The sequence below is a fragment of the Globicephala melas genome, chromosome 18 (genome assembly GCF_963455315.2).
Source record: "Globicephala melas chromosome 18, mGloMel1.2, whole genome shotgun sequence".
Classification (NCBI taxonomy): Eukaryota; Metazoa; Chordata; class Mammalia; order Artiodactyla; family Delphinidae; genus Globicephala; species Globicephala melas.
The window spans coordinates 57,293,016-57,315,375 of NC_083331.1; positions in this window are offsets into that span (position 1 = coordinate 57,293,016).

A 22,360-nucleotide genomic window follows, 5' to 3' on the forward strand; every position below is an offset into this window, starting at 1 on the left:
TGTCCTGTTGTGATTGGATGACTTCTACTGCCTTGTCTTCGAGTTAACTGATCCTTTCTTCTGCTTTATCAAGCCTGCTGTTGAACCCCTCTAATGCAATTTTCAGTTCAGTTATTGGATTCTTCAGCTCTGTGACTTCTATTTGGTACTTTCTTATATTTTCTCTCTCTCTGTTGAAGTTCTCACTGTGTTCATCCATTCTTTTCCCCTGAAGTTCAGTTAGCATCTTTATGACTATGATTTTGAACTCTTTCTCATGAAAATTACTTACCTCCATTTCATTAAGACTTTTTTCCTGAGGTTTTATCTTGTTCTTTTCTTTGGAACATATTCCTCTTTTTCTTCATGTTGCTTGACTCTTTGTGTTGGTTTCTATACAGTAGATGAAAGGTGCTAAGGTAAAATTTTGCTGATAGTCTTATGTAAGTTCCCTTGTATTTAACAAATTGTTTTTCTCTTGCTGCGTTTAACATTCTCTATATGTCTTTAACTTTGAGTATTTAGTTCTAATGTGGCTTGGTGTGGGTTTCTTTGGGTTTATCTTTTTTGGAAATTTCTGGGCTTTCTGAATCTGGATGTCTGTTTCCTTCCCCAAGTATGTAAATATACAGTCCTGTGGGACTGCAAACATAAGCCCTGCTGGCCAGGTGATGTGGAAGTGTCCCCTGTGTGGTAGTCACAAAAATTGGGGCTCTGGATAAGCGTATAAGTTCTTTTCTGGGAGATGCTGGTAAGCTGGAGTAAGGCAGAGGGAAAGCACCACAGCCTAAAATCCTTGAAAGTAATTTTGTCGTCCAGTAGATGTGTGTCAAGTTGAAGCCTGCCCTTCAGGCTAAAGCTCCAGGACAAGCAAAGAGGTCTTCTTCACAGAAAGACTGGGGAGCGTGTCTCAGTCTGCTGTGTGCACAGTGCCCTGGAGGGGGCAGCCTGCCAAGAACTGTCTCTCCAATTGCCAAAATCCCAGGGGACCCAGGAATGCAAGCCCACCAGCCACCAAAGCCAGGTGAGCTACAGGCATCCTCTGGGTGGCAGCTGCAAAAACAAGACACCAGACATAAAAAAATCAGGGCACCAGCCATGTGTAAAGTTCCCCTCCAGGAGACATTGGCACTCTAGAGCACCACATAGGGAGGGTGCAAAGATAGTGCCTGCCATCCAAGTTCTCTGAAAAGGATTACAGTCAGCCCCTAGATGTGTGTTTAATTAGAAAGCTGATGATTAACTAACAGACATCCTTCACAGAAAGACTGAACTCCTGAGCAGGTTGCCTCTTCCTGTGCCCTAGAGGTAGTAGCTGTTTAAGAACTCCATCTCTGTTGGTCACAGTCCTGTGGGACCACAAGTTTAAGCCCCACTAGCTGCCAGAGACAGGTGATGTAAAGGTGTCCCCTGGCAGCAGCAGCAAAAATTGGGGTGTGAGTCAAGGGTATGAGCTCCTTTCTGGGTGACATCAATTGTTACAGTCCTGTGGGACCAGGAATACAAGCTTCCCTGACCTCCAGAGCCAGATGGTCAACAGGCATCCCCTGGGCAACAACTACAGATATTGGGGAACCAGATGTATGTTAAAGCTCCCTCCCTGGAGATGCTGATACTCTGGAAAAAGGGAGAGCATGAAGATGGCACCTGCCAGTCTCAATCCCCAGAGAGTTTTCCAGCAGGTTTGTAAATGTATGTGTTAAATTAGATGCCTGCTCTTCAGGTCGACACCTGAATGTGTTTATTAAAAAATCTCTGATTTGTAAGGTTTGTCAATTACTATGGTGTAAATACTCCCACAATAGCCAATGTCAAGTTACTGACATGATATCCTGAAAGCTGAGTTGGAAAGAAATATGCAGAAACAGTTCTCATGAACTGATGCATGTGGTCTCTAGGACACCAGTGGATCTAACATTAAAAATACTTATGCATCCCTTGTATAAAATATTCCATTTTCATGGTTTTGAAAATATTAGTGTTATACTATGAATTTTTAAGAGAATATTTAGAGTAGTTCATATAAAACTCTGAATCTGATATCCAAAATTCAATGGAAAGTTGTGTTTTTTTAAGCATAAATATTTTATAAACCCAGGATTATAGGTCTTTTTATATTTTTCAGGTGTCTTTTATATTTATTAATTACTATGTAATACCTGTCTGGTTTTATCTCAGATCTCTGCACATATCTCTAAGGCACACATGACTGAGTCCATTTCTTATACGAGCATAGTAAGAACAAGGTCACAGATTGGCAAAACTTAACTTGGTATTCAGGTTTATCTGGCATGTTTATCAGCCATGCACTTTGCTTTACTCCATTCTAGTTAAACAGACTCAGATAGAAAAGGCTGTCTTAACCTTAGTTCCCTGAAGGAGTGCATGAAAGCTTTTCTTGCCAGTAGATTATTTAGGAAGAAATTTCAGTGAGTTAGGGTCTAGGAGAGAAAACAGGAAACAAGAAGTCAGTACTAAGACGCACTATTTAGTTGACCACTAAAATGATGCCTGTTACTGGATCTTTAGGGAATTTCTGAGGAATTTATAAAATGTACCTTAGAACAGGCTGCCTAGAATGGAAAGGGAAAGAATTTATCATTGTCTCCTCTTCACTTTTTCAAGGATGACCCTACAAAATTAATTGCTGGGTCACTTCTAAGTTGCATCAGAGTGAGTGTAGAATATTTCACTTTTCAAGGATGACCCTACAAAATTAATTGCTGGGTCACTTCTAAGTTGCATCAGAGTGAGTGTGGAATATTCCTCACAATATCTACATGTCAGCATCAGACAAGTCCCAAGGCACTGTCGGCTTTAGGTGGGGTGCTGCCTAATTTTGTCTGCAAAGTCTGAGTGAAGACGATGCCTTTTTCAGTGGCTGGAGCAAAAAGTAAGGCCAAAAGGGTTTGAAGTGCTGCACGAAAAATGTTTGACACAAGTACCTATTCCACTCAAAATGTGTTTATTAAACAGAAAGATAGTCTATAATACAATTGCTTGTGTTTTTTTATTTTTTATTTTTTGTAACATCTTTATTGGAGTATAATTGCTTTACAATGGTGTGTTAGTTTCTGCTTTATAACAAAGTGAATCAGCTATACATATACATATATCCCCATATCTCCTCCCTCTTGCATCTCCCTTTCACCCTCCCTATCCCACCCCTCTAGGTGGTCACAAAGCACCAAGCTGATCTCCCTGTGCTATGCGGCTGCTTCCCACTAGCTATTTTACATGTGGTAGTGTATATATGTCCATGCCACTCTCTCACTTCATCCCAGCTTACCCTTCCCCCTCCCCATGTCCTCAAGTCCACGTATGCATCTTTATTCCTGGCCTGCCCCTAGGTTCTTCAGAACCATTTTTTGTTTATTTTTTTTAGATTCCATATATATGTTAGCATACGGTATTTGTTTTTCTCTTTCTGTCTTACTTCACTCTGTATGAGTCTCTAGGTCCATCCACCTCACTACAAATAACTCAATTTCGTTTATTTTTATGGCTGAGTAATATTCCATTGTATATATGTGCCACATCTTCTATATCCATTCATCTGACGATGGACACTTAGGTTGCTTCCATGTCCTGGCTTTTGTAAATAGTGCTGCAATGAACATTGTGGTACATGCACCTTTTTGAATTATTGTTTTCTCAGGGTATATGCCCAGTAGTGGGATTTCTGGGTCATATGGTTGTTCTGTTTTTATTTTTTTAAGGAACTTCCATACTGTTCTCCATAGTAGCTGTATCAATTTACATTTCCACCAACAGTGCAAGAAGGTTCCCTTTACTCCGCACCCTCTCTAGCATTTGTTGTTTCTAGACTTTTTGATGATGGCCATTCTGACCGGTGTGAAGTGATACCTCATTGTGTTTTTTTTTTTTTTTTTTGTGGTACGTGGGCCTCTCACTGCTGCGGCCTCTCCCACTGCGGAGCACAGGCTCTGGACGCGCAGGCCCAGCGGCCACGGCTCATGGGCCCAGCCACTCTGCGGCATGTGGGATCTTCCCGGACCGGGGCACGAACCCGTGTCCCCTGCAACGGCAGGCGGACTCTTAACCACTGCGCCACCAGGGAAGCCCCTTGCTTATGTTTTAATGTACTTTTCTTCAAATCAAAATATCTGATATTCCATTTCCATATTTTTGAAAATGAGTATATCAGCATTTTACTATGAATTTTTAAGAGAATATTTATAGAGTAATTTATATAGGGCTCTGAATCAGGTATCTGAAGTCTCAATGGCAAGTTGTTTCACTTTTTTCTTTAAGCATAAATACCTTAGAAACCCAGAACTATAGGGATTTTTGAGAATATTTTTTGTGTCATTTATATTTATTAATTACCACGTATTATCTGTCTGGTTTCTTTTCAGGTCTCTGCACATATCTCTAAGGCACATGTGACTGAAACCATTCCATATATGAGCATATTAGGACATATTAGACATATTATATGATATATGAGGGGTCACATACAATGCACATGTGATTCAAAATTTTAAAAACAAAATCGTGTGAGTTCATGACATAGAACCACTAACATATAGACAAATGTTGCATCACCTTCCACATTCAAATCAATTTGCATCAGCCTAAAAGACCTAAAAACCACAGTATAATTGGATTGGAACTGACCTAACAGAATGGTGTATAGATGAGAAGGCAAATGTAGAGGATTATTGGAGAGGGCTTTGCTCACCAGTAGTAGCAAATATCTCCCATTTTTTGACACTTCATTTCTTGATTGAGGGTTTGGGTTAACAGTTGCAGCTCGATTGTTTATGCAATCACTGAATACCTTGGCTCAAAAATTCCACTTCCCTTCTCAAAACAGGCTGAATCAATTAAATAATTTCCTCAAACTCATGTGGTTTTTTATTATAAATCTATTGTCAGATCCGTATGATCCCAGCTTTTTTTCCAAAATGATTCTAATAGGCCAAGTTACTAATAGAGAAACAGGTCCTACAATGTCCTATGGAAGCTCTCACCAGGGTTTAATAGCTGACATCACTGGTGGATTTCATACACTTGTTTCCACTGTATAGACTAATGTAAACAGAACATATATGTAACTGTTTTTTAATCTTTAAAAATATAACATGTCCCTTATAAAAGTCATTCTTGGCAAGTTAATCTGTAAATTTATTTTTATTTTCCATTTGCTGTGTGATTTTCTCAACAAGTATAAGAGTGTGGTTTTATCTTTTTTTTCTTTCTTCTTTATACCTGAACTTTCCTTTAGATAGTGTAGCTCTGGCTTTCATACATAGAAGATTGACCTAAAGTAGCATTTTGGACCCACTTAAATTATCAGAAAATTAATTTGACTAGGTTTTCTAGCCAGAATGATTTAAAACACATAGCTTCAGTCAACATAAGCAAATTGTATTTTAATTATTTGCATGAGGTAAATTTAAATAACTTAAAGAAATAAACTGAATGTGTATTTATTCTGCAAGTGTATGTATGCAAGTTTTATGTCACTGGATTTTTTAGGGAATATTTCTGTCCTTTTTGTCATTTTTCCATCCAAATATTACTTTTTTAAGAATTTAATGTCATATTTATAAGATCTTGCTGCCTCTGCTTATAGGGCAATCCATCCTAAAATCTCTAAAAAATGTATCCCTTGTGTTGTACAGAAAAATATAGTTTCTCAAAGATGTCCATGTTCTGATTTGAGAAATCTGTTAATAGCTATCTTATTTGGGAAAAAAAGATTTTGCAGATGTGGTTAAGAATCTTGAGATGGTGAACTTCTTCTGGCTTATCTAGGGGCCCAAAGTAATCACAAGGATCCTTATAACTGAAGGAGGAGGGCAAGAGAGAGTCTGAGTTAGAGAAGGAAAAGTGAGGGTGGAAGTAGAGGTCTGTGTATTGAAGGTATTAGAGCCAAAGAATGTGGGCAGGCTCCAGAAACCAGAGAAGACAAGGAATGCATTCTCCCTGAGAGCCTCCAGAAGGACTAGAGTGTGGCCAATCCAGTTTAGACTTCTGACCTCCAGAACTGTAAGATAATAGATAGCTGTTGTTTTAAGTCACCAAGTTTGTGGTCATTCCCTAAAGCACTAATTAGAAACAAATACATCTCCACTCCAAGAATTTCTGGAATTTCCCAGTGGTACTTTGGTGCTTACAGACATGGTTCTCATTTTTGGTTTCCCCAGCCCTCACTTTTTCAGTATCAGTTGAATCTGTTTGGTACCAATGACACTCTTCTATTGTATAAAATAATGTCTACTGACCAACAATGCTGCTTGGGTTCATTATCACTGTCATTTGAATATTAAAACATCTGTTTAACATCACAGAGTTGCCCTGACACTGCTAGTACTTTCTTTATGTCCCACTGAGTATTACTCCTTCTTGCTATTGGGTATATTACTACACTTTTAAAAACGTTTCCTTCTCAAGATAAGACTGATCAGAAGATATCCTACCCTGAATTTTGACTCATTTGGACATTTATCTGGTACCACACAGAACACAAATACAACTCATCTTCCATCATACTTGATGATATGAATTCAAGCCCTCACATCACCATAGTTACTCTCATGGAGCATGCTTTACGTTATTATCACTCTTCTGCAAGTGGGACAACTACAAGACAACACAGAGTCTGAACCACACAAAACAGAAAAGTGCTTTCATCTCCACTGTTCTGAACTATATAATCGTGCTAATATTGCAAGGTTGCACATTAACTTATGTGGGTAATGAATTTAAATCATTAATCAAAGGGATTTGAAGTGATCCCTAATCAAAGGGATTTGAAGTGATCCCTTATATCTTTTATAAATATTCAGATTTTACTAGTTCTGTTTTTTAGAAATTTGTGTGTTTTGTCCTTATCCTGATATTTAAAAGAGTGTTGTATATATTAAGAAAATATTTGATATTTTCTTTTTCGTTGAGGAGAAAATACCTTAGTTTTTATCCTCCCAACTTCCTTCTCTCTCACATAATCAGTTAATTAAATGTAGAATTGTTAATTATTAATGAAAAAGGGTGATTATCAAGATGATTGCCAATTCACCTTTTGCCTTGCCAATTAAATATAATTTAATTAACTAATTAAATGAATTAAATTGTTCTTAGAACAAGAGATTATTGAATAGAAAGGATTAAGAAAAACCCTGATTAACAGGAATATTTGAAACAAATTTTTATAATTGAATTGTGTGTTTAAGTTATTGAGTTAAATACTGTCAAATATTGAAAATATTTGACCAATACATTAAAAAAATTTACATAAGTGTGAATTTATTGAAAACAATAAGATTATTTAAAATACTATTACAAAATTCAAATTTTTACATTTTTTCAATTATTTTATAAATATAAAAATTAAATTAGATTTAATTGCTTTTTTCATAGTCTATATAAATATATGTTTAATATTTTATACCTTATAGAGCTTAGAGAAGAAGACTTCTCTGGTATGAATATCCACATATTATGGATGAGGAATTTGAAGTTCAGGTGAATTTAATGCCTTTCTCAAATAACACTACCAGGACAAGGACCCAGAGCTTTTGATTTTTATACCTTTGTTCTTTGAACAACATGTTATTGACTTTCATTATTAAGCTAAGCTTCTAACATAGTTATCTTCTTGCTTCATTTTCTTTTCTCTTAAATGAGAGGTATAGCAAATTTCTAAGTAATGAGAGATTTTTATAATTAGAAGTTAATATTAATCTAATTATTAGATTTTTTAAATTTAAGTTTTATGTAATTAATGGTATTCAGTGATGTATTGGTTAAGATATTTTTTTCTTGGCTGCACCATGTGGCTTGGGGGATCTTAGTAGTTCCCAGACCAAGGATGGAACCCAGGCCCCCTGCAGAGGAAGTGCAGAGTCCTAACCACTGGACCACCAGGGAGTTCCCTAAGATTTACTTTTAATGCAATTTTCCAAATAGTATTTTTTGTTGAGAAGACAAATGCATAACAACTAATTTTGTTTTTCTGCAAAGCTGGCTCTAAACATCTAAATATTGTACTCAGCAGATTATATGTGGCAGTACACTATGTGCATTCTAATAGAATTTGACAGTTTTAATATTGAATTGCCTGCATATATTCCTACCAAAAATGGCGGTCAACTTTGTGTCCATTAAAATATTTTTTTGTTGTTGATTTCTTGCTTTTAGAAGCATCGTTTTGAACTCCTGCTCCTCAGGTTCTGTTCATTTGGAACAATTTCTAAGAAAATCAACAGAGGTTTTTAAGGCTTCCTTTTTCCTCTCTTATATTACCTGTAATTTCATGACTGTAGGAGTGAATCATCACTATAGTCAGAATTCATTTTACTTTCTCATGGCACAAATTCTTTTTGCATAGCAGTTTGAGGGAGACAATTGAAGAAGGAGGAGGGGTCATTTGAAATTGTGTTGCTTTTATCATCAACTATGTATGCAAATGTAAAAAAAGCATTGTTTCAAACCCTTTTTAAACCCTAAGTATCAAAATTACATTGATTCAGTTCATTTTCATGCAGCTTTTCAATACTTAGTGCAGTGCACATTCTAAAGACGGACTAGCTAAGTAAGAACCTTGATTCCACCATTTCTCACTGTTTGACCAAGTTGCTTAACCTCTCTGCCTAAGTTTCCACATCTGTAAAATGAAGATAATAATACCTGACATGGCAATGTTGAAACTATTAAATGTGTTAATATATTTAAGCTCCTGGGTACTTTATCTAGCACATAGTAAGTACTCACTAACAATAAGCAATTATTTGAAGAAGTAATATGTAATTTAAAAGTAAATGAAGTATAAGTGTGCCAACTTGCAATACTTAGAAACTCTTGAAAATAACACCCTAAAGGAAGCATGAGGCATCCAACGATGTTTGTTTGATCTTATCTTTCTTTCATTAGCTATCTTCTGGGCCCTAGAATGTATGAATTTACAGCTCTTTGGAGTTTATTTTATAATAGCAGGAAAAGCAAAATAAAAATAATAAACCAGGTGTTGTATTTTACAAGTTGGGCATTGAAAAAAAAAAAAAGAAATGTATATACTATAAGGAATCTACAAATATATAAATACTAAGACAAACAAGCAATTAACAATAACAAAAAGAACCAATCTAATCCCACCTAATAATGGTAGTATTTGAATGTTTGAATATATTATACTCTAACCTTAGAATTTTATAATTCTCTTGAGATATTTGTGAATCAAATATTGTATCATTATAATACTCTATGCACATGGAAAAATTATGCTCTAATAATATTAGTCAAGCAAGCCCATAAAATTTCTATATAATTTGGGGGGAAATGTATATCATATTGCTTTTGACTATTAAAGAAGCAGTATTTAAGTAACTTTAAGGGCAAATTATTTTAATGTCTAGGTAACTGTACATTCAAGTGTATTGTGTTTATTCTAAATGAAAAGAAAGTGAAGGCAACTACAATAGACTTTCTCTTCACCAGCCTCCACTTAATAGACTCACTAGAATAACTACTGCACAATGCTGTCTCCTTAAGGCACACAGACCAAAGCCCTTGATGTGTTGAGTGCTGACTTTTATTGCTTCTATGAAAAAAAAAATATGTCCAATTGGGAACTGATGGACGAGGCAAGTAGTTTCATATACAACAACAATGACAGCAACAGTGCTTTTCTATTGGCTATGGCCAGAGTCAGAATGTGGGTAGGTGGGGATGTAGTATCTAGTACTTTACATTCCTATGGCTCATGAAGAAAATTGAAACGAAACATTGTACACAATGCATTGCAAAAGTAGTGCCAATGGCAATTTTGTTTAAAAAGATAGTAGTAAATAAGCCCTGTATTAAATGACTGTCAAATTGCCTTTCATATTTAGGTTCAAATAAGATATTACTGCATATTTTATGCCATTTATTATTTCCCACTTTAAAAAAAGGATTTTGATCAGCCAAGTAAGACTGACTCAATTATTTTATATAAGGATGCTTCTGTTGTATCTAAAACATGCAGGAAAACTTCACATCTGGTTCTTACATAAATAATTAACAAGTATTTCCTTTTCTGAGCAACAGTATAGTATAAATCTGAGAATTAGAGAGTAGCCATACATTTCAGATGCCAGAATGGAACATAAATGAGGCCTACCTCTCTCATTTTTAATGTATGCATGAATGCTGAATTTAGTTGATCTGTTGCTTTTAAATAGGGGACAAAATAATACAAAGAAACCTGAGATAGTTCATAACTTACGCTTTCATAAACAGTTTGGTTGGAGTTTCTAATTATTAGAATTTATCTTTTAAAATTGTGCCTTTCTTTTTATTTACACTTAGTTCCAAATTATTCTTACTCTGATTAGCCCCTCCTTTTCCTTCTTTCTTCTGAGCAGATTGGTGTTATTTTTTAGTTATTCTTCTTCTGGTTAGACAAATATAGCAATTCTAGGTGTTACAACCTCCAATGATCATCTCCAGAGGTAAAGAAATAAAAGAAAGAAAAAGAAGTAGCAAATTTTGTCTACTTTTTAAAGTGTGAGATAACCACATATTTCTCTCACCCCAATACTCTGTCTCTGCAACATATATCTTGTCCCATTGATTTGGCCAAAAAAGTCACCATAGTGTCCCAAGCCCGTCATTGCCCAGGGAAATGGGAATGGCATGATTGATTTAGACTAGTTTGAATTTACCCATTTATGAGAGATAGGGATATCTTTGGTGAACTATGGATACCTAAGGAAATATACTGGCTGATGGCAGGAAAAAGGGCCTGGATGTTTCGTGTGTAGACATTAAATAATGTGTATTAAAATCGAGGACCCAACCTGTTATTTAAAATCTTAAATGATTTAATTGAATCCAAACTCAATTAACGTTGAAGTGATGTAGATTCTACACAGGATAATTTTAGCTGAAGGAAAAGGAGTGTTCTGAAGAGATTATACAAGAAAACATTCACCAGTCCAAACAAGAGTCAGAATTGCAGAAGTTTAGAGAACGAGATAGGATGATATTTGACAGGGAGTTCTATTGGGAAAACAGATAATGCATATTCAAAAAAACTGCTCAGCAGGTAACATCAGGAAAGGTTAGATCTTAGCACAGTTTTCAAGACTCCTGTGATTTAACAGAGGACAAATCAGCATAAAATAGCAAATAGTTCCAGATAGACAAGGAATCTTGAGGTTGATACTAAAACCTGGAAGTAGGAAAAGGAGAACAAGTTAGAAAGTTAAATGTTTGACTGTTGGTAATGAAAAAGGGATTAACTTTTCAATTTTATGGCTAAGACAAACAAAGGTCAAGGAACAATCAGTATGGTGGATATGCTACTGAGATCTGAGTAAATTACCTGAGATATTTAAGTGATAGCCAATATGTAGATCATTGTTATCTCTGATAATGGACACAAAAAACTGCAGAACCTGGATTAGGAATGAAACTAAAACGTGAGGTTATTATTTATATTACCATGACTGTGAGAGGAAATGACTCACAGAAAAGCAGATAGTACCTGAGCATTCGGGAGGTAGTTCCTGAGATAGTGAGAGAAATTAATAGGCATGGGCTGGAGAAGAAGTTTATTAAAGTATTGCAAAGACTTTTGACATATAGTAGAGTTTATAAACAAATTTTAAATGACCACCATCTGTTTTTTACAATATTGGAAAGTATATTAATGCGTTATATATTATATGTGTGTCTTACAGACAGAATTTAACATCCATAAAAGATACTAGCATAGACTTTTGATGCACTCCAAATATATAATACATTAACAGCACATAATTCCCCCCCCTTATAATACAGTATGATGTAACTGCAAAAGTTTTTGATTCCTTCAGATAAATAATGTGCTTATAAATAGTTGAGTAAATGTATTAGTAAAATTAATGTTCATTCTTAGACTATGATAACATGTGATTCACCTTGTTAAGCAAAATTAAACATTTACACATGTTTTAGAAGCATAATTTATATTTTATTTTTAATACTTATTAATTAACTCAATATTCTATTTATAGACTCAAACTAAATTTTCTGGGCATTTTGCCCACAGGACTATTTGTATTTATCTCCATACAGTAAAAAGTGAAAGGCAGCTGCTACAAAAGAAAAGAATATGTAATATACATTTAAAATATATAAAATTACTATATTAGAAAATAATACAGTATAATACTTATAATATAAAAAGAATATATCTAGCTCTTTTAAAATAAACTATGAAAAAATGTATGTTTCTCTCTTTATATCAAGGACCAATACAGTTATGGGAATTGAGGTTTATATATAATTTTCTGACATTCAGAGAACATTGTAGGTTGGAGAACTTCTTAGATGCCAGTTATCTTACACCACACACTGCCACTGCTCTGGCCACAGCTGACTGAATCAGACACTAAAGGGCAATCATCTACAGGATAAGCAATGGCCTAGGTGTGGTCATAGAGAAGAACTCTTCCTAACAACATTTTACCATCCTAGCCCAGGGCTGGAATGCACTTTGATCCTTCTTATTGGGTGTATGAGGCAATCATAGAGAAGAAAACAGAGTTGAAAGAAGGGGACTCAAGCTGTCAGATGCACAAACAAGAAGCACTGAGCAGAGGCTATGTCAAAGGAAAAGCCACACAGACGCAGAAGCAGTGATGTGGAGAGATATTTATGGTATTAGCAGGGAGACAGAGGATTTCTGAGTCACCACAACATAAGTACGGTTACTGGTGCCGGGAGCAACATCTTCTGTCTGCTGAGGAAATGAGAGGATGGCCAGCTTGTCCAGCTGGACCACTAGAGATCCTTCTGGGTCCTGAACAACATTCCTGACTTCCTTCAAGTTTCAACATGAGGCAGCTGAAGTGATGACCTATTTTTCCTTAATCCTCATAAAAAATCCTTGACAACTGAGACAGCCTTTATTTCAATCTGATTTTTGCAGCCTAAAAGAGCCTACCTAACACAGTCAATATTTAATTACTCATTTTCCACACACTTCCTCAAATGAAAGAATGAAATTTAAACTAAGAAACTGTAAATTTAAAAACTGTGAAAATATAAATATCAAAATTCAAGACACGGAGGAACACATTTTTACCAATTTAAGAGCTAATCTCATTTCTAAGTTTAAATATTTAAGTATAAGTTTCTTGTGATCAGAACAAAAAACAGACATCTGATGGGGTAGGAATGTCTATATAATTCTTATTATCTCATGAAAGAAACAATACATGCTATCCAAAGAAAGGCGTCATTTTTGTTCACAGTAATTTTCAAGTCCAAAGCGACCTTAGACAAACAGCATTAAATCACAAGCTATAAGTGATGTCTTTAACAAAAGTGTATAGTAAATCCAGTTCTTTTATATGACTCTTTCCTATGATCACCCATGATAAAAGACAAGGAAATAGTATTGAAACTGCAGAGTCTGTTTTCAATTTGCTCTGTGTTTTGGTCTACAATCTTATTGTCCTTGAAAGGTACTTTGGAACTGTCTTTTCTTTCTATATATAAATGTAGAACAATGCTATTCCTCAAATTTCTATAGCCTCATTTCCTAGTTTTAACTATAACTTAACAAAGTTTGCCTAACATACGACTTAAACGCATTTATTCCTTTGCCTGAACTTGAGTTGTCTACTCTAGTACATTTTCTCCAAGTCAAACATTACACGTTGCACATTTTTTAATACATAGATTTAGTTCCTCAGAAAGGCATTTCCAAAAGAAATAGTACTTCAAATGCTATGATTTAAGATGTCCAATATTTCAAAAATGAGACAGCACAGCTAAAAGGATGATATAAAAATAGATCAACTAAAATATTAAGGACAATGCAAACATTCTGACAGCTCATACGAATTATCCATTACTAATGTCTATCTGGATTTCACCTCTAGAAGTTCACTGTATATTTCTAAAGTACTTTCTATTTAAATTTTAAAAATCTCTTTAATCAAATGGCAAGCAATGATATTTCTTTGGGTTGTAGTGCAGCCATAAATGGTGTCAAAGTCTAAAAAATTGTTTGTTACAATTAGAAGCAAAATACCACTCTTTCTTATTTTAGCTATATGTATCCAAACCCTTTTACTATCTAAATTTGGGTACGAGTATCTGGTTTAGAATGCAAGCTTCATGAAGGCTCTGGGTTTGGGGTGAGATCTAGTGGTGGGGGACTTGAGTATTATTATTTGTCTTTAGGTTGCTGTACATCTATCTGGGGAAGTAATTCATGATGTGGTGTTCTAGAAAAATCAAAATTCTGGATAGACCATCCTAAAGATAGTCAACCTGAAAGAGATAGCAAAGAGGGAAGTCTAGATACAGCACTTACAGGATAGGTTTTGGGAAAACTAAGAGGTAGGGAAAGGGAAGCAGAGCACAGAGTAGTAATTATTTTTTTAGAGTGGAGAGACTAAAGAGAAATTGGAAACAATATCCCTTTGTATAGCAGAAACTAACACAACATTGTAAAGCATTTATACTCCAATAAAGATGTGAAAAAAAAAAGAAAAAGAAAGACAGACTATCCTTGACCTTGGCAGGAGGAGGGAGCAGTTAAAAGCACAGACTTACTGTAAACCACAAGGATGGGAGAGGAGTCCCTTGATTTTGAAACAGGAAGAGTAAGTAGCAGTAGGCTCTCAAAACTCACCTAGAAACATGGATTATTGCCAACTTCAGGGCTGATGGTGTCTAGTTATATCTTCACATCAGAATGTGCCTAGTTGGTTTGGTAAGCATCAGTCTTTCCATCTAGAGAACATAAATATAAGTTTCAGTAGTAGCTTATTTAATCCTACACTGTGGGCTGAGCAGCACACAGCTATATAACATGATATAGTTAAAGGTTTTAGAAATGTTCATTTTTTACAAAGTCTATGATGAAATAACTTTTTGATTGCCACTCTCCTCCAATATGAAGCTTCCATGCTCAGTTTTAAAAAATAAGAGAGATTACTGAAAGGATAAGTAAGAAACAAAATACATTAAACATATCCTGTACACAAAATAGTTCCAATTAACAATTAGTAATTTTCCTTTAAAATTTCCTGTGAATCTTTTATCATAGTTGATTTTATTTTCTTCATATATTTTGATTTTCCAACAGCTATTCTTTTTTCTAATTTCTCTTTCCTTTTTTCTTGTCTGAGACATTTGTTGACAAATGAATTTACTATATATTTTACCTATTTATACAGGGATTCTTCAGACAGCCTCAAGCTATCACCTAGCCAGGTTTCCAGACAAATGATTTCCCACCCACCCAAGCCCAAAGATATGAACATCCAATTAAAACAAACTGTAGCCACCACTTCCCTTATTCAGAAATATTTTCTCAGACTCTTATTCAGATTGTCTCCATGATCATTCCAACTGGTCTCACATTCATTGGTGCTGTAGTGTCTCCCCTTCTGACCAGCCCTACCCTTTAGATCTTTGATTTTTTAGCTGATCTTTGTTACAAAGTGACCAAGTAAATTTGGACAAACACAACTACTAAGATTTTTTTTTGGTACTTATTTTGGCATCAGTGTTACAGGTAAGAGGAATAGGTCTCCTCTGTCACAACTTTAACATCAAGTGCTGATGAAATCAAATCTCAGCAGAGTACCACTATAAATCCTCACACTGATTAAACATCACTAGTAGGAAGACAAACCCCCTTTTCTATGGTCTCAGTGAAGCTTCAGCTCTTTGTGTTTTTTAGGCTCAGGTTCTCTGACCCCATCTAAAAACAAACCTCACAATATTTTAGAGGCAGCATTTAGGTAACTATACATTCAGCAGCAGACAATCAAAACTCCACAAGTATATTGATTATCATGGGGCAATTTCATAAAAGACTGAAAATCAAACGCTTGCTAGATTTTCAAAGCTAGTTCATGAAAAGGTAGCGACTCCCTAGAATAGTTTAGCCAATCTACTTATTTTGTTTGCTTGTAATTTTATCAGTGAAATCACATTTCTAACATGTTATGTATGCCTCAGGTGTTGGCCAGAGCAAAAGATGTCTGAAGAGATCTCTGAAATGTGAACGTTTGACTGACATTCTCAATGCATGCATTACTGATTTGGACAACTCTCTCCCCCTAGAAGTATAGATCAAACACTCACACATGTGCATTTTTAGCAGAAGTCTGTACTGAAATATTTTCTGATAAATTATGGATTATTTAGTAGTCTCCCAGATATTATGACAATCTCTCTCTAGAGTGCATCTTCCTGAATATTCTTCTCAACATTGACATATACAGAAATCTGGCCCATGATATTCTGCTCAAGACTCCTGCCTGGCTGGAGGAGTAATAAGACAGAAAGAGAGCATGGACAAGGTAGCTGATGTTTGTAATACCTGATTATTCTCTCCTTCCCAAGAACATGGGCATACTTTCCAGCCTCTCTTGCAGTGGGATATAGCCAGTGACAAGTTCCAACCAAGGGGATGAATTTTACTTATAGGTGACTGCAGATCAGACAGTTGCACTTCTGTAAAGTTTTCCTACTTCTCTCTTGCCCTGATTTGGCTAATCGTGAGGTACATGTTGAGATGATCATATCACAAGACGATGAAGCCTGGTCTCTGAGAAATATACGGTGAAGGACTACCCTTTTGTCCTCATTGGAAATACTGTGTGAGTGAAAACTGAAATGTTCATGTGTTGAACCACGAGATTTCAAGGTTAATTTCTTTTTATAGCATAACTTGCCTATCCTGATTTACATAGAGATAGATTAAAATATGTAAAATCAATAGGCCATGTTAATTTTCTTTTAATTAAATAAAATTTGGGGAGAAATGATGCACACGCATTTTTGAATTTCACTGTATATATCATCTATTGCACAATGAACTACCGTGTGATTTAGCATGCCATAAATTTACATATAAAAATTAAAACCTGATGTATTTTACTTGTCTGCCCTTAACCACCATTAAAAAAGAACTAAGAAATTAATTGAAAAATATACACACACACAAAATAAAAGTATGGAAATTTGCAGTTTCATAATCATCACTAATGTGTTATATTCAGACCTCTACAGAGATAAAAATTCTATGAAAAACCAAAAGAAAACCAAGCACTATCCTCTGGTGCATTGATTTGTACTGCAGATCTTGAGAAAGAGCGTGAGTTTTCACCAGATGGATAAAATTTTTAATTTTTAAATTAATCCAACCCTTACTGACCCATGTTCAGTGGAGAAGTTATTTCCCCTTGGGGGTGCAGCAGATATTTATGTAGCACTGATTCTCCCTTTGAAGGGAACACTACTGAGACTTACTGGCACAAGAAGTACCTATGCCTCCTCCAATTTCACAAGCTGAAGTGCACAGGTTTCCCTGCTCCCTTTCCAGTAGAGTCAGGGCACGTACTCATGAACCAGTCTCCTTCCCTGGGACTTGTTTCCTTGAGTGAGGTGCATCCTGACAAAGTGGCACCAAGTGATGTCTGTGCTTCTTGCTTCCTCGTTCTCCAGAGCTGCCTCAGATCATTCTAAGTCTCTCTAGTTTTTTATTGCTTCTCTAGGGTATTCAATTAATTCTTCTTTGGCATGTGTCATGAGCTGGTTATTTTTTGTTGCTTGAAATGCAAATATCAGATAAAGCTGGACTCATTTTCTTCTGTGTAAGAGGGAGCCCCTAACACTGACCTCCAGGCTGATGGACGAGCCGAGAGAAAACCTGAACATATCTGCATGGTACCTAATTTCCATTCAAACCACGGTCTTCTCCTCACTCCTCATTTGTATTTTCTGTCTCTATAATGAAGTAATTTTACCAAACCATATTAATATTTGTCTCCAACAGGTGTTTGATAAAGATCTTATAATTTCATTTTATTCTCACTTTGAATTATGTTTGCTAGGACCAGTGTTTGCATGGGCAGAGATAAATGGTTAAAACTGAGGAAACAAATTGCACACTCTTGTTTTATTTTTAAGCATATAATATGTGTTAAATACAAAATAATATATGTAGAATATACGTGAATTACAATAAAATAAATGACATTATACTGCCCTTTAGTTTAAGAAAGAAAATATTATAAGTAAAGAATAACCATTGATTCAGAATTGAGCATAAAAACATCTAAGGAGTACCAAGCTAAACTGATGCAGGGTCTATGCCCTCCAATTTGAAGCAAGGTGATACCTTAATGTTGTAAAGAAAAGTGGAGCGGGGTTAGACAATATGAACATTCTATATTAGATTGAGGCTATTAATCATACACGTCAGTTTGATTTCCCTTCCTGAAGGAAAAAAATTAGTAAGGACCAACACTGACTTAACTATGCTTAAAATTGCATATTCTTTTAATTAAAAGTGATGACCTTTAACCCCTACAGCCCCACCAAGTTAATGGGAACTAACATCGCAGCAGCAATAATGAGCTCTGAACTGGAAATTAAGAGTTTGGGATGTAGTCTCACTTGTGTATTTGATGCTATTAAGAATTGTAATTAAAACTTCACAAATGCACAAAAAGGTTAGTATCATTAGTGCCAAAAATGTTATCAATACAGAGAGACAGAGTCAGAGACAGAGGGAGTGGAGAGAGAACACTAGCCCTCAGTGGTCAGTGAGTTATTGCTTAAAAAAGCATGTTTAGACTACGTAAGTTTTCACAATAAACTATAGGAATAAATTATAGAAAGTAAAGATAATTAAACTTCTCTTTGCTGTTGGAATATAAAGAAGAAAGAGTGAAGATGCACTGGAGTGGGGGATGGACAAGAATGGATGAGAAATACTAGTAAGCAAATACTAAGGTTTCTTCCATCTAACTTTCAATCATTCATGGTTTCCCCAGCTCCCAATTTATTTTTTTCCTTCTTTTGCATTTAAAACAGACTAAAGTATCGCAGTAAGACACAGTATAGTTTGTATGTATTTATAACATAACTATTCATCAGTATTGTTATTTTACTGGTTGTCCTATTTTTAAAACAGGGAAAAACATGTCAGCATGTAAACAAAAACAAAGTGATATACATTTCAAGGTAGAATTTTTAGAAGTTTAAATTACACCCACTCTTTCATACTTTAAAATTACTTATATTAGACGTGAGAACAATTCAAGAAAATGTGTTTTGATAATCTAAGGATATTAAGTTTAAAAAGAGAGAAAAACAGTTTTCTGTATATTAAGTAAAGGAATAAATTATTTTTTAAATTAAAAGTTTTAGGATCAAATAGAGCAGCATGATCTTTTTTTTAAAGTAACTTTGAAACCTCAGAAAATAAAATTTCAGTGTGTATAATTGGTATATATGCATAAGCATAATTGGTAGATATGTCTTTATTGCAAAAGGCAATTGCAGTCTTCTGCATCATCATCAATGTCTAAAGATGGCTTAATGTGTGCTTGTTTTATTATATCCATATTAATACAGGGAACATTGCATCCAAGTCCCTACCCCACTGTGGGTTATAATATTATATTATTAGGAAAAGGACAAATATCTGAAGTATTTCCTTTATTCTGACTTCTGATGCTGCAAACTCTGTTGAACTCTTTTCCACTCACTAATACACTTGTATCACATTAATATAAAAACCTATCTTTCAAGTCATTAGTATTCAGTAAAGCAATGTTTAAGAGTTTACAAATCCCTGTATTTATAGGAATGCTATGTTTATGCAAAGTATATAATACATGCTTTTAGTGGCAATTTAATCTAGATTTTATATATCAAGATTTAATAAATTGGTTCAAGCTATCTATAAAGAAATGAAATTATCTGAGAACCAATGGTGAGGTTTAAAACCATTTTAAAATTCACTTTCTGATAGCCTTCTCTCTTTCTGACTAATTTCAAAAATTATTCTTTTTTTTGCTTTTTATTTATTTATTTTAAAAAATATTTTATATTGGAGTATAGTTGAGTAACAACGTTGTTAGTTAGGTGTACAGCGAAGTGATTCAGTTATAGATACACATGTATCTATTTTCCAAATTCTTTTGCTCTTTAGGTTATTACAGAGTATTCAGCAGAGTTCCCTATGCTATACAGTAGGTCCTTATTTGTTATCTATTTTAAATATAGCAGTGTGTACATGTCCATCCCAAACTCCTAATCTGTCCCTCCCCTGCATGCTTCCCCACTGGTAACCATGAGTTCATTCTCTGTTAGTCTGTTTTGTAAATAAATTTGTAAAAAAATATCATTTTTTTAGATTCTAGATAAGCGATGTCATATGATATTTGTCTTTCTCTGACCTACTTCACTCAGTATGATAATCTCTAGGTCCATCCATGTTGCTGCAAATGGCATTATTTCATTCTTTCTAATGGTTGAGGATACAGAGAAAAACATGGTTCAAAAGGAGGATACATGCACCCTGATGTTCATTGCATCGCTGTTTACAATAGCCAAGGCATGGAAGCAACCTAAATGTCCATCAACAGATGACTGGATAAAGAAGATGTGGTACATATATACAATGAAATATTACTCAGCCATTTCAAATATTATTATAACAAACCCTTTTTCGTTTGTACTTTAAAAAATTTAACCTTTAAAAGCAACTTCTATTTCACCAACCATTCTGAAAAAAGCTAGTTTATTTTTTTCTCCAGTGTCCTGGAACAGGAACAATTTCATTGATACGACTTTTGATTTAAAATAACTCCATAATGACAATTTACTGACTCTCTGATATAAGAAAGATTACAGGATACCTTAGGTGTTGAAAAATTAATATGGTACAGAATCTGTGAATTTCATCAACTAAATTCTCAACTATTCTAGTTAACGTGCTTTTCTGAAGGCAGTTTTACATTTGTGGAATAGTTATAATAAGAGAGCATGCACATATATTAATTTTATTTAATATCATAGGGTTTACACACAATTATAAATATATTCTTAATATTTTTAATATTTCTACAGTGGATGAAATGAGTCAAAGATATCCATATAAAATCAAAATACCTAAAATAAATACTCTTCCAGAAAATATTTACTGGACACCAGATGTGTGCAAAAATCTGAGATAGCTTCTTTGTTCAAGGCTTTGTTAAGTCTCACTCTAGAATTACATTCTGGGGGCAAAAATGCAACCTCAAATGCTTACAGTGTCAGTCATGTATTCATGATTGCCAGGCACTTGAGTGTGGGGTGCAGGTCAAATTAGAATAGGTTCTTAGGCAAGTCATTGATTTTGGAACCAGAACACCTGAGGAGAACCAAGGCAAAAATAAAACACATTTTTGACAACTCCTATTTTTAATATTGTTCCAATATTAGAATATAGCTTTGAATCCTTTCGTATAGTGAGCATTTTTTTATTGACTAGTTTTCCCAGAACTAATTATATTTTCAGATTTGAGTTACTGGCACTAAAGGACTGAATCCCAACACCAGAAAGGTATTTCATACATTAATTTTGTTTTAACTTGAAGCACTTTTTGTTAATCACATTTTTTTCTTGTAATTTTCTGAGACAGTAGGAAAAGGATATTAAAATTTGAGGACTTAGCTAATTAGTGTTTTTCTCTGCCTTCCCTCTTAATTGATCATTTAGCCTACATTGATAATTTAGATAAATTGATGTTATCTTAATTGATAATTTAGATTTCAATATTAAATATCATAATCCTTCAGAATTTTGAGGGCAGTGGTCTATTCTTTCTAATTTCTCAGGTGTCTGGTTAAGAAGCATTATTATTCCAGATTCTTTGTACATTATTCACCTCCTTCCCCGTACCCAAGACTTTTTGGTTTTTTCTTTATTTTCAGTGACCTGAAATTTCACAGTAATATACCCTAGTGAGTGACCACTTTTGTTTCTATTGCTAAACACTCAGTAGGGACTCTGAAACCTATTTCCTTTTAGTTTGATGAATTTTTTGCTCCCCTCCCTTATATCTGTTCTTTGTGAAATTAATATCATTTAGATTTTATACTTCTTAAATTTTAATTTAAAATCATCTTCATTTCTCCATTCCCTTTCTTTGTCTTTGGGTTCTTCTGTCAGGAGTACTTCTTCAACTTCAACTTAGTTTGACATTTAACTCTCTGCATTGATACTATTCTGTACAAGTTCCTTTTTTAGGCTTATTTGTTTTCAGATTCATTTTTTATGTTGGAGGGTTTCCTCAAATAATTGGTGACAATTGGTATGTTACTACATAGGAGTAAGACATCAGAAGTTGAAATAAAGCTCTTATGTCTTCACAGGGCTGTCGATTAGTGGGTTTTTATAAATGATTAATGCGCAGGCACACTGATATTTCTGTGAGGGATCTGCAGATGTTCGTATTTGTAGATCATCTTTTTGGGTGGTCATTTCTCCAGATAATAATCTTCTAATTACCGGTCTGGAAGGTATAATCCTGGTGGTGGTTGTCCGCACCTGGGAGAAGTAGGGGGACAATGGTCCTAT